Raw genomic sequence first — 12,195 nt, forward strand, 5'->3', positions numbered from 1 at the left:
ACAGGGAAAAAATTGTAGATGAAGTGGAGAAGAGTTTGACACTTTTAACTGAGCATACAAAAAGCAAAGGGTATGAGATTAACCCTGCAAAAATTCAAGGGTCAGCTCAAACCATAAAGTTTTGGGGTATACAGTGAAATCAGAGGCTGCAAGAGATTCTCCCACAAGCCCAACAAAACATTCAGGATTCTCCTATTCTTACCAATAAGAAAGAGGTCCAAAATTTTATAGAATTATTTGGATATTGGTGACATCACATACCATATTTAGAACAAATTTTGAAACCTCTGTATAAAATTACTAGGAAAAATATGAATTTGTGTGGGGACTTGAGCAGACCAAAGCCTTTGATGAAGCAAAGGCTGCTATACAATTGACCCTAGATTTATGGCCTATGCAAAATGCCCTGGTGGAATTACAAGTGACTGTACAGGATGAGTATGCAAATTGGAGTTTATGACAAAAACAACAAAGCTGAAATGTACCGTTAAGATTTTGGCCTAGGAAACTCCTTTCATCTGGAGCTCAATATACTCCTCTTGAAAAGCAGTTGTTAGCTGCATATTAGGCTTTGGTAGAGACTGAACAGCTGACTTTAGGCCATGAGGTAATACTAAGGACTGGAATCCCAATTATGACCTGGGTAATGAGTACTCCAGCTTCTCATAGAATTGGACATGCACAGGAAGCTGGAATAATTAAACGAAAATGGTATATTCAGAATAGATCTATAACAGGGAAAAGTGGAGTTTCTGCTTTACATAAATCTATAGCAAACATAGATACTGAGGGAAATGATACACCTTTGAACCAAAGCAACAGTTGTTACAGTCCTTGGTAAGATGGAATGAGGGATATGACGGATTAGCTGAAGAACAAAAGAGACATGCATGGCTTACCGATGGAATAGCAAAATATATGGGCCACAAAAGACACTGGAAAGAGGTAGCCTATATCTCATGTACTATGTGGACCCTGGAAAGTACTGGGATAGGTTGAAGTACTGAACTTATGGCAGTACACCAAACTATCAAAACAGAACAAGGAGGACAGTGTCATATATTCACTAATTCATGGGCAGTGGCTAATGGGTTAGCTACATGGATGCCCATGTGGAAAAATCAAAATTGGGAAATTCATGGCAAACAAGTCTGGGGCGAAGAACTATAGAAAGATATATGAGACATGTCTTTGGTTACTAATTTGCTAGTTTTTCATGTAGACGCTCACATGGCCCTCACCACACTAGAATGTGAGTATAATGTACATGCTCATCAACTAGCAAAGATTGCTATTCAACATATTGTCCCTACTCTGATACCAACTGATGATCCAGTACTAGCTAAAATGTGTCAATCAAACAGCTGGTCATTTAGGGGTGCAGGCCACACACCAGTGGGCACAAGACCAAGGTATTAGTATCTCTCATTCATTGTTAAAACAAGTAACCAAAGAATGTTAGAGAGAGAGAGAGAGAGAGAGAGAGAGAGAGAGAGAGAGAGAGAGAGATCAGTTGGAAAAGGAATGGACTCTTCCTCAAGTAGTAACTGGAGAGATTGCAAGGGGAAACATACCAGCCCAAATTTGGCAAATAGATTATATTGCATCCCTACCCCAAGATAGAGGATGAAAATTTTTATGTACTTGTGTTGACATCTATTCAGGTATACTAGTGGCTTGTCCCTATAAGAATGCAACCCAGAAAAATACCTGTGAAACTTTAGATATCGTAAGTCTATAATATGGCACCTTAATGCAGATTCAAAGTGACAATGGGTCACATTTCAAAGGTAATGAAATGAAGAGATATTGCGTATTAAACAACATAGAACGGATATATCATATTCCATACTATCCACAAGCATCTGGGTTAACTGAAAGAATGAATGGATTATTGAAAGAACAGTTAAAGAAGTTAAGTTCTAAAAATTCTTATCACCATTGGAAAGGTAATATGTTCATTGCTTTACATAATTTGAATAATAGGCCACTGGGAGGAAGTACACCTCTATCCAGAATGATGACCCCAAATCTGCAAATTAGAAAACAACATAACATAACATAACATCCCAAATGTTGAGTATTGGACTGTGAGATCAGATGTTCCAGCACCGTATCCAGGAATACCTGGTTCAGCAGGATATGATCTACATCATTTAGAGAACTTTTGATTGGATAGGAAAGAAATAAGAACAATCTCTACTGGAACATGTATGAGAATCCCTAGGAATCATTTTGGACAAATATTACCTAAATCAGGATTAGCAGCTTGAGGAACACATGTATTGACTGGAGTGATAGATTCTAAATATCAAGGAGAAATTATTGTGACATTCCAAAATTTAGATGATAAACCAATACAGTTTTGTGGTAACTATTATTCCCTGTGAAACAAGAATACTTGCGAAAATTAACTCTCCTGAAATAACTCTGACAGTATAAAATTGGGAGCCAAGGTATGGGTAAAATGGAATCCAGATGCCATTCCAATGGCTGTGGAAATTATAGCACATGGGAAAAATAATGTCCTAACTGTTGTTTATTCAGGAGAGGATGATTATCAGATTGTACCCTTAACTCATGTATTCTACTGTGAATGAGGCTATGAGAGTTGGTTCATGGACTCCAGAACCACAGCTGACTCTATAACTACCCTGCTTCTTGTTATTGTTTTCTTGTTTCTTTTTTGGCTTTTCATCTATTAAACTTTTTTGCTAGATTTGTTTCCTATAGGCTTGGTATCTCCATCTGCAGATGCCTGATCACTTAAGCCAGATGTCACCTCCTATCCATTCATGACAGTCATCTCTGGACCTGAAGTCGACCAAACTCTAAATGCCAGTTGAAGAACAGATCTCTGAAATGGGTCCTCTTGGGACAGGGACAGCTCTATGTCCAATCTCAGCAGGAAGCAGTTATGAAAGAAGAGAACTTTGCCCCTTACCCCAACATTTTGAGCTCCATTTGTTGAGCAAAATCTTGGGGTGCTTGTGCTCATGCCTCACCCTGAAATATTGTTTTTTGTGCTCATTTTGTGTGATCCCGTTACACTATAGTGGAGTTCTGTTGACACCAGTTGCCTAAGATATTGTTTCATATGCTCATTTTCTGTTATCTTTGTTAAAGTTCTGGTAATACCAATTGCCCAACCAATCCATGTAACGAATATGAAAGACCTTGGGGCCAAATGCAATGGTAATTTAATTGGAAAATCTTTCCTATTCATTAATAGATGAATTAAGTCACATGGAGTCTGCATTGGGAGGAGTTTGCTGAAAGGGTGGGGCAGAACTGGCAGGAAGTGAGTGATTGCAGTCAGGTCAGAGGGGAGAAGATGCACGCAGGTGTGGACAGCAAGGCTCAGGTTTATGAATGCTTACTTGTGAGAAGGCCTGGGGGGTGCGGGAGGAAGCCTTGGAATGACTTTGTTCCATGTGGTGATCATGTTTATGAATTTCTTGGTCACCATGATGGACTTGACTCTCTGGTTCTGGGATTTGGCTTTCTAGTGTCCAAACAAATGTTTTTCTTCAGCCTTTTACATAGAGAGTCTTTTATATTTCGTGATTGAGAACTATGCTGGCATATCCACTGTCACCACCAGTGAAGTCAGTATTGCCTTGGTGATACAATACATTAAAATAAAAATGGAATCCAAATCTGTGTCCAGCAGCAACAAATAAAACATTAGTAGAGGAGGTTTTGCAAAGTAGGTGGTTCTGAAACTTTTTGAGAAAATACTTCTTATTTTGTCATTAATTATTTATATTCTTATTAATATTGTATATTAATATTATTAATTATAGCATTAATGACAATAATATCTAGCATTTATATAGTAGTTCAAGGTATGCAAATACTATCTCACTTATCTTCAAAATAACCTTTGGAGGTCAGTGCTATTATCTCAATTTTAGAGATGAAGAAACTGAGGCAGACAAATATTAAGTGATGTGTCAGAGTCCCATGGTTGTAAGTATTTGAGGATGGATTTGAACTTAGGTCTTTCTGACTCCAGATCCAGCACATTAATCACTGTACCATTTGACTGACTCCTGTTAAAAATCTCTTCCGCAGAATTGCAATAAGGGGATTGTCATTATGTACTTGCTTACGTTCAATGGGTATGGGATCATATCTCTAACATTGGAAAGACCATTAGAAGATCAACAACTGCCATTTGATCTAAAGTCTTCCTGACTCTTATTGCTATATAAAGAACTCCCTTATTCCCACATAAAGGCACATAGGAGTAGAGGGTACTATGAATACTTGAACATCATGTCCTTACAATGAAAGGTTCTGTAGATTCTCTCAATGGATGAAAGTTCTAAATATAAGTTCAACAATACAGTAGGAATCTGCTACCTGAAGACCAGCTTATTAAGTGCAAGGTAATCATCAACAGAAAGTGGGCCAACAGGAGATAAACTGTTCTGACTATAGTGACTTTAGGATACCCCTCTTAAAAGGTATGAAAGGGCTCATAAAATCAGAAATTCTGCACTAAATAAACACAATAGCCCATGAAAGCTAACACATAACAAAGTACAAAATGTCTGTCAAGACTATTTTGTAACCCAATGTGGTTTCTCCCCATTTCTATTTAGGTGATGAAGACAGTGAAGGAAGGAGATGGATGGAAAAAATAACACAATCCTAACATAGTTCATGCTGGTTGGGTTCTCGGGACACCCCAGGGCCCAAGTCATCTTCTTCTACCTGCTCCTCATTTCCTATCTTGTCAAATTTCTTGGGAACAGCCTCATTCTCTTCTTGGTCCAGTATGATTACAGGCTCCACAGTTCCACGTATTTCTTCCTAACCAATCTATTATTTCTGGGTATCTGTTTCATTTTATCTAGCATCCCTCAGATGATCATCAATTGTCTAGTCAGAAAGCCTGTCCTCTCAACTGACCAGTGCATGACCTTCTCTACTTGGGTTTGTGGAATGCCTCTTGCTGGCTGTCATGGCCTATGGTCATTGCATCGCAATTAGTGACTCCTTGTAGTACACAGTTAGGATGGACAACCAGTTTTGTATCCAGTTGGCAGGATTGTCCTTGGCCTTAGCCTTTTTCCTCTCAATAGTTCCAATTGTTGCCATACCACTGGAGTTCTGTGGTCAACACATCATCAATAACTTTTTCTGTGAGGTCTTGGCCATCATCAAATTTGGTGGCAATGATGAATAATGGTTTAATAAGCTGTTGATGATGGTCACTGACTCCCTGACTCTCCTGGCACCCACACTTTGGCTTCATCCTTGCCTCCTATGGGCGCATACTGGGGGCTGTATTGAAGATTCATTCAGCTGAGCACAGAAAGCAGACTTTCTCCAGGTGTAGCTCCCACATCACTGTGCTAGTCTTCTTCTATGGAACAGCCATTGCCATGTACATGATTCTCAGGACAAGACCAGTGGGCAGGTGGACAAGTTTGCCTCCCTGTTGTATGGTGTTGTGACAACTATCCTCAATCCTGTCATCTACAGCCGTCAGAAAAAAGATGTGAAGAAAGCCCTGAGGAAACTATTGGGAGAGAAGAAAGTTCCCTAAGAGGTCTCTTAATCTCTTTTCTGGAGGTCAAAGGCCTGGCTAATGAATAAAACAACAATTTTTTTAAAGAGCCTTATCTTAGTGGAGAGAAGATTGACCTTGAAAGCACCAAGATCTGGGCTCAAGCTGCCCTGTTTCCCTGGACCAATTACTTATTTTCCCATTTCTCTAGAAAATACCTCAATAACAAATTGCAGAGAAAGAACCAAGGGCATTGACAGAAGGAGATTCCTCACTTAGCAGCGCCCCATATCAATAAAACCAAAAGTCCAGCCCCCTCTTTGTATTCTAATGATTGAAACAAGAAGAAATATTGCAACTCAACCCAGATTTTGGTGAGTTCAGCTGTCAGGATTGCCCTTCAAGACTTTCAAACAGATGAAAAAGTAAATGAGTCTGAGTCTTAGAGAGTCATAGTCTCATAGATGTCCCACTGGCTGTCTATATCCTGGACCTGAAGGCTGAGCCCTAGGTTTTCCCAGGGAGTCCAATCAGAGTCACAAACATCCAATGGTCTAGGAGGAAGAAAGATCCAGGTATGACAGGCATCTCCTGGGACATCCTTGCCTTAGATCAGTATATCAGAAGAGACACATATAAGCATGTCTAAGACATAGGATTCAGATCCCTCACCACCTTGGCTGCCCTCCCCTGGATAATAAATAATCTATTTCTGTGCTTCCCAGAATGCAGTATTCAGAACCAAGCACAACACGCCAAGTGTGGTCTGAACAGTGATGAGGACAGCGGGACCTCACCTGCTTCCAAAGATATCTGTCTCTTCCAGGTCCATTTCAAAGTACAAGAAAAAGTTAGTGAAGGCATGTGGTGTCTAATACTCTCTAAAAAGTTCACTTTTATAGTGCTTTAAGGTTTGTCAACTCATTTGGTACACAAAACAACCTGATGAGATACATGATATTATTATCCTCCTTTTATAGATGAATAAACTGAGGTTATGGGTTAATGAACATTTATTAAGCACCTACTATGTGTCAAACACTATGCTTAGCACTGGGGATACAAAAAAAGGCAAAAGACCATTCTTGCCCTCAAGGAGCTCACAATCTCATAGGGGAGAACATACAAACGATTCTTCACAAACTCTCTATTGGATAAACTGGAGACAATCAACAAAGAGGAAGCCTTTAATTAAGAGTCCTCAACAAAGGCTTCTTGCAGAAGATGAGACTTTAACTGGGACTCAAAGGAAGTCAGGAGGTAGAGAGGAAGAAGAAGACCACTTCAGGCAGGAGGGACAGTTAACAGAAAATGCCCAGATTCACAAGATGGAGTTTCTTGTTCTAGAAACAGGAAGGGGATCAGTGTGACTGAATCCAAGAGATACCTGGGGTGGAAGGGAGGGTAATGAGTAAAAAAAAAACAAAAGAGGAGACTTAGTGGGGAGTGCAAATTGTGAAGGTCTTCAAATGCTAGATAATTTCATATTTGATCCTGGAGGTGATAGGGAGCCATTGGAGTTTAGTGAGTAAGGGAAAGTGAAATGTTTAGATTGATGCTTTAGGAAGAACATGTTAGCAGTGGAGGATGGACTTGAGTGGGAGATATGTGACAGTGAAACCTACCTTTGGCTACTGTAAGAGTCTAGGTATGATGTGGTAGGAGCAGGGTCAGAGGAAGGTGCTGGTTAAGTCAGTTGCCCAGGATCACACAACTGCTTAGTGTCTAACACAGGATTCAAACTCAGATCAAGTCCCATATTCTATCCACTGAGCCAGATATCTATTTTGATGGGCAATTACCTAAATAAGGCTGCACCTCAAAGAAAGTATAATATAGAGTGCTCCTAGGTAATTTTCAATTCCATACTTTGAATCTGATTGCTGTACATATTCCTAGACCTTGTCTAGAAGAAATGGGCATTGATTCTGACTTGTCCATCCTTCAAGGTCAAGTTCAAGTCTCATTTGATTCAGGAAGCCATCCCCAACTACCCCAGCCTAAAATGATTGGTCATGTCCTGCTACCTCTCTTCTTGGTGTGAGCCATAATACTTCTAAGAGTGGAAGCTGCTGAAAGGCAGGAACTGTGTCCTCTTACCTCCCTAACACCAAAAAGCAAAGTACTGAGGAAAGAAAAGCTATTTAACCAACACTTAGTCAGTTATGTTGATGTGGGCTCTTCTTCCAGAAAGCCTTCAGTATCCTCCCATGGATATGTTTTTCCTGCCAGATTGCAGTCTCTTCCAATTGTGGAAGAAGATATAAAGAGCTATATTTATCACCCCATTCTCTAACTAGGGGTAGGAATATGAAGGGCAGATCCAGTGTAAGAGTGGGAGGAAGTGAGTGGAAGACTTGGAATTGTGAAAAGAGCATGGAACATGAGAACAGAATTACATTTTAATCTCAGTTTTGATAAAGATTGTCTGCATTATCATAGGCAACTCATTTCATGTGTCCAGTTTTTCTCTTGTAAAATAGTCTAGGTGTGAGGTGGGGGCAGGGCAGTGTCGGAAGAAAGTGCTGTCCAGCACTTCTCTAACTTGTTTTTCATCTTTGACATTTTGTGATCTGTGATTTCTGCTCATATTGTACAAGTGTTAACAAGCCATACACCAAGGCAGCTGAGAGCCCATCCCTAAAAGACAACATAGTCATGTTGGGTATTGCCAGCTCCTGATGGGCTGACAGACCCCTGGTCTGGAGATGTTAGGAAGGTATAAAAAGACCAGGAAAGAAAGAAGAGAGAAAAGAAGAGTTAGAGAGAGTCATGTGTGAAGAAATGAAAGAACTTCTACAAAGAGAATGGGAGAATCAAGAACAAAGCTTCCTCCCATGTCACTTGGATTCCAGCACCTGCATTCCCCTAACTGCTAAGAAAAGGCTTTCCCAGTGAGATTTCTTCTTGGTTGATCTGAGCCTTTATGTTGGTCCCAAGATAAAGAGCCCATTTGCTCTTACATATTATATTGTCTGCTCTAATATGGACAATTTCCCTAAGTTTTCTGTCCTATTTGCTTAGATAAATGTATCAATCCCCTACCCAAGGTTGTCTTTTGTATACCTAGCATCTGATGGGAGGGAGCTAAGATTAGTGAGAAAAAACTACTTTCTTGCCCTTGGAAGGAAACAGGGAAACTGACTTTAATTGTCAATTTGCTGGAATAACATCATGGCTATAGACTACAAATCTATGAAGTATAGTACATAGCCCAGTACCCCTCTTCCAAGTAGATAAGTGAAGGAATGAGTGTCCATTCATGACACTTTTCTTGCTCCCCACAAAAATCATCTCTCAAGGACAGAGACAGAGACAGAGACAGAGTGGGCTAGATCCCAGATTATATATTTATCCAAGTGACAGGGCAGAACCAGATCGTCTGTGTTCAATAGTTCATCCATACCTATACTACAGATTAAATTCTAACCCATTTCATGGACCAGGAACATTCCCATCATCACACAGCTCAGAGTTGGAAAGCATCTCAGAAGCTGGTTGGTTGGTGGTTGTCCTTCAATCTTGAAGAGGAACAAAATGACATCACCATGATAAATTCAAGTTTTAATGTGTCCAGCTGTAGCTGATCAGAACAATATGAGCTCAGGATGCTGTATCACATATTGGGCACAGATAGTCCATGTGAACATCTTGAGTGGATACTCCAAATTTGCACATCCTATGTTTACTTTATGCTGTTTCAATTCTGCTTTGCTCATTGAGCACAGGACCCTTCTGATGTGGGCACACCATGCTAGTGGTCCTGTGCCAGTGTCTCCCATTTGGCACAATAAAATCTAAACTTGTTGACAGAGACCTTGAGAGTGTCCAAACATTCCTTCTTCTGCCCACCATCACTTGTTCTGCCCACCTGCCCCCCAGGAGTTCTCTATAAAATAGTCTTTTTGGCAAGCATACATTTTGCATTCGAACAATGTGGCCAGCCCTTTGAAGGTGTGCTCTCTGAAGCATAGTTTGAATGCTTGGCAGTTTAGTTTAAGGTGTACAGCATTGCATTTGCTCATCTGGTTCAGAACACTCACAAACACCAAGACTGGTTTGATGAAAATGATAGGGAAATCTAGAAGCTATTAAATGAAAAACGAGAACTCCACAGGTTTCACCAGCAGGATAGTTCATCCATCTCTAAGAAGGCAGCATTCAATTCCATCAAAAGCAAAGTACAAGCAAATCTTAGAGAGATGAATGATTCCTGGCCAGAAAGAAGGCAGGTGAAATTCAGTTTCATTCTGATAGTAACAATCCAAAGCACTTTTATGATTCCCTGAAAGTTAGTTATGGACCAAAACCCAGTAATGATGGAGACACATTGATTAGTGATAAGGACATGATTCTAGAGAGATGGGCTGAACACTTCCATAGCCTTCTCAACAGACAATCATCAATCAATGCTGAACCCATTGATCATTTACCTCAGGTTGAAGTCAATCCCTCCTTAGATGAACTTCCAACTGAAGAAGAGGTTTTGAGTGTCATTAGGCTCTTTTTCATGTGGCAAAGCACCTGGTGCTAATTTCATTCCAGCTGAGACTTACAAAGTAGGGGGACCATTGCTCATACAAAAGTTGACTGAGGTTTTATGGCAAGAGGAGGTTATCCTCCAGGAGTTCAAGAATGCCTCCATTGTCCATCTCTATAAAGGTAAAGGAAATAGATTATCCAGGGACAATCATGTCGGGGGGGGGGGGTATCTCTCTCTTAGACATTACTGGCAAGATTCTTGATAGAGTCCTCCTTAATAGGCTGATCCTTCACTTGGAATATGATCATCTACCTGAGAGCCAGTGTGGCTTCAGAAAAGGCTGAGGAACAGTCAGTATGGTGTTTGCTGCCTGACAGTTCCAGAAGAAATGACAGGAGCAGAACAGAGGTCTGTACACATTTGTAGATCTGACCAAAGCCTTTGACATTGTTACTCATGAGGGCTAATGGAAAATTATGTCAAAATTTGGTTGCCCAGAGAAGTTCATCAGCACTGTACATCAATTTCATGATGCCATGTTTGCCTGAGTTCTGAATAGTGGGCAATGCTCTTGTGCCTTCCCAGACACCAGTGGAGTGAAACCGGGCTGTGTGCTTGCTCCCATGCTTTTTAGTATGATGTTTTCAGCCATGTGGATCAATGCTTTCAATGACAATGAACACGGCATCCAGGTCAACTACCACACTGATGATAAGTTCTTCAATTTGAAAAGGCTACAAGCCTAGAGCAAAGTGGATGGAGTGCTGGTGCGTGATTTTCTGTTTACAGATGATTGTGTACTCAATGCATCCTCTGAAGCTGAAATGCAACAAAGTATGGATCACTTCTTTGCTGCCTGTGCTAATTTTGGCCTAATACTTAACACCAGGAAAACACAGGTGCTCCATCAGTCACCACCACACCATCCATACATGGAACCATCGGTTACAACAAATGGAGAAATTTTGAATGCTGTGGATAAGTTCACTTACCTTGTTAGTGTACTTTCCAGGAATGTACACATTAATAATGAGGTTGGTGCACACATTGCCAGAGCCAGCTCAGTGTTTGGGAGGCTCTGGAGAAAAGTATGGGAGAGAAGAGGTTTTAGACTGACTATGAAAGTGAAGGTCTACAGAGCTGTTATGCTGACCTCATTGTTGTGTGGCTGTGAAACATGGACAGTCTACCAGCACCATGCCAGAAAAAACTGAATCGCTTCCATCTCAGAAGCTACATGATCCAATGCACCTGAAAAAGGATGACTTCTAAAAAGACCTGGAAATCCAATGAAATCAATAAAATGCATTTTGTGAAAAATACCAAATAAGTGGTGAGCTTTTCCTTGAAAAAGTAGAGAAAAAAATATCCCATTCTGTGCCAGGTTGCATCAGCCTTGGTCTTCATGCTTAATCATGCTAAATCCTCAGTTCTCTCTTGTGCTCTGATTGAAAGCAAACCTCCATTGAAGAAAAGAGCTCAGGCTATCCCTCTCTTCATTTCCCACCCAGCAGAATTCCTTTAGAGACCTCCATAAGGCCCCCAAGTCAGGCACATCTCTCCACTCCCCTTTTTCAGCTTCCTTTCCTGTGTCATCTGCCCCCAATAGATTATAAGCTCCTTGAAGGCAGTCTTTCTATTTGTATCTCCAGAATTTATCATAGTGCTTGGTTCAGAGTATTGCTGTTGTCCAGTTGTTTCAGCTGTGTCTAACTCTCCATGACATCATTTGGGATTTTCTTGGCAAAGATACTGGACTGGTTTGCATTTCCTTCTCTGGGTCATGTTGCAGATAAGGAAACTGGGGTAGACAGATTCTAAATGTCACACAGATACTAAATGCCTGAGGCTGGATTTGAACTCAGGTTCTCCTGACTCCAAGCCCAGTGATCTATCCGCTGCATAATCTAGCTGTCCCCTGATAAGTAGGTGCTTAACAAATGTTTATTCACTGGCTGATTGACTGGATCACACCGATTAGAAATGTTTTCGTTACATGAAATCTGTATCTGCCTATATGCAACTTTCCTCATTGTTCCTAATTCTGTTTCCATCATTTTTCCACATGACAGTCCATGGCAATCATTAAATTTCCCTTTGGTTTTTTCTTCCACAGGATAATCACTGAGGTTTTTAGCTTGGGTACCTGGGTATTTCAGGAAAATAAAATTGCAAGTTTTAATTGAATACT

General features: G+C 40.5%; 1 pseudogene; it reads left to right on the forward strand.

The window, feature by feature from the left end:
- The first annotated feature begins 4,525 nt into the window (after positions 1 to 4,525).
- LOC140503592 (olfactory receptor 13H1-like) lies at positions 4,526 to 5,724 on the forward strand (annotated as a pseudogene).
- Positions 5,725 to 12,195: the final 6,471 nt, after the last annotated feature.

This window comes from Notamacropus eugenii, chromosome 5 (assembly GCF_028372415.1).
Source record: "Notamacropus eugenii isolate mMacEug1 chromosome 5, mMacEug1.pri_v2, whole genome shotgun sequence".
In the NCBI taxonomy this organism is placed as follows: domain Eukaryota; kingdom Metazoa; phylum Chordata; class Mammalia; order Diprotodontia; family Macropodidae; genus Notamacropus; species Notamacropus eugenii.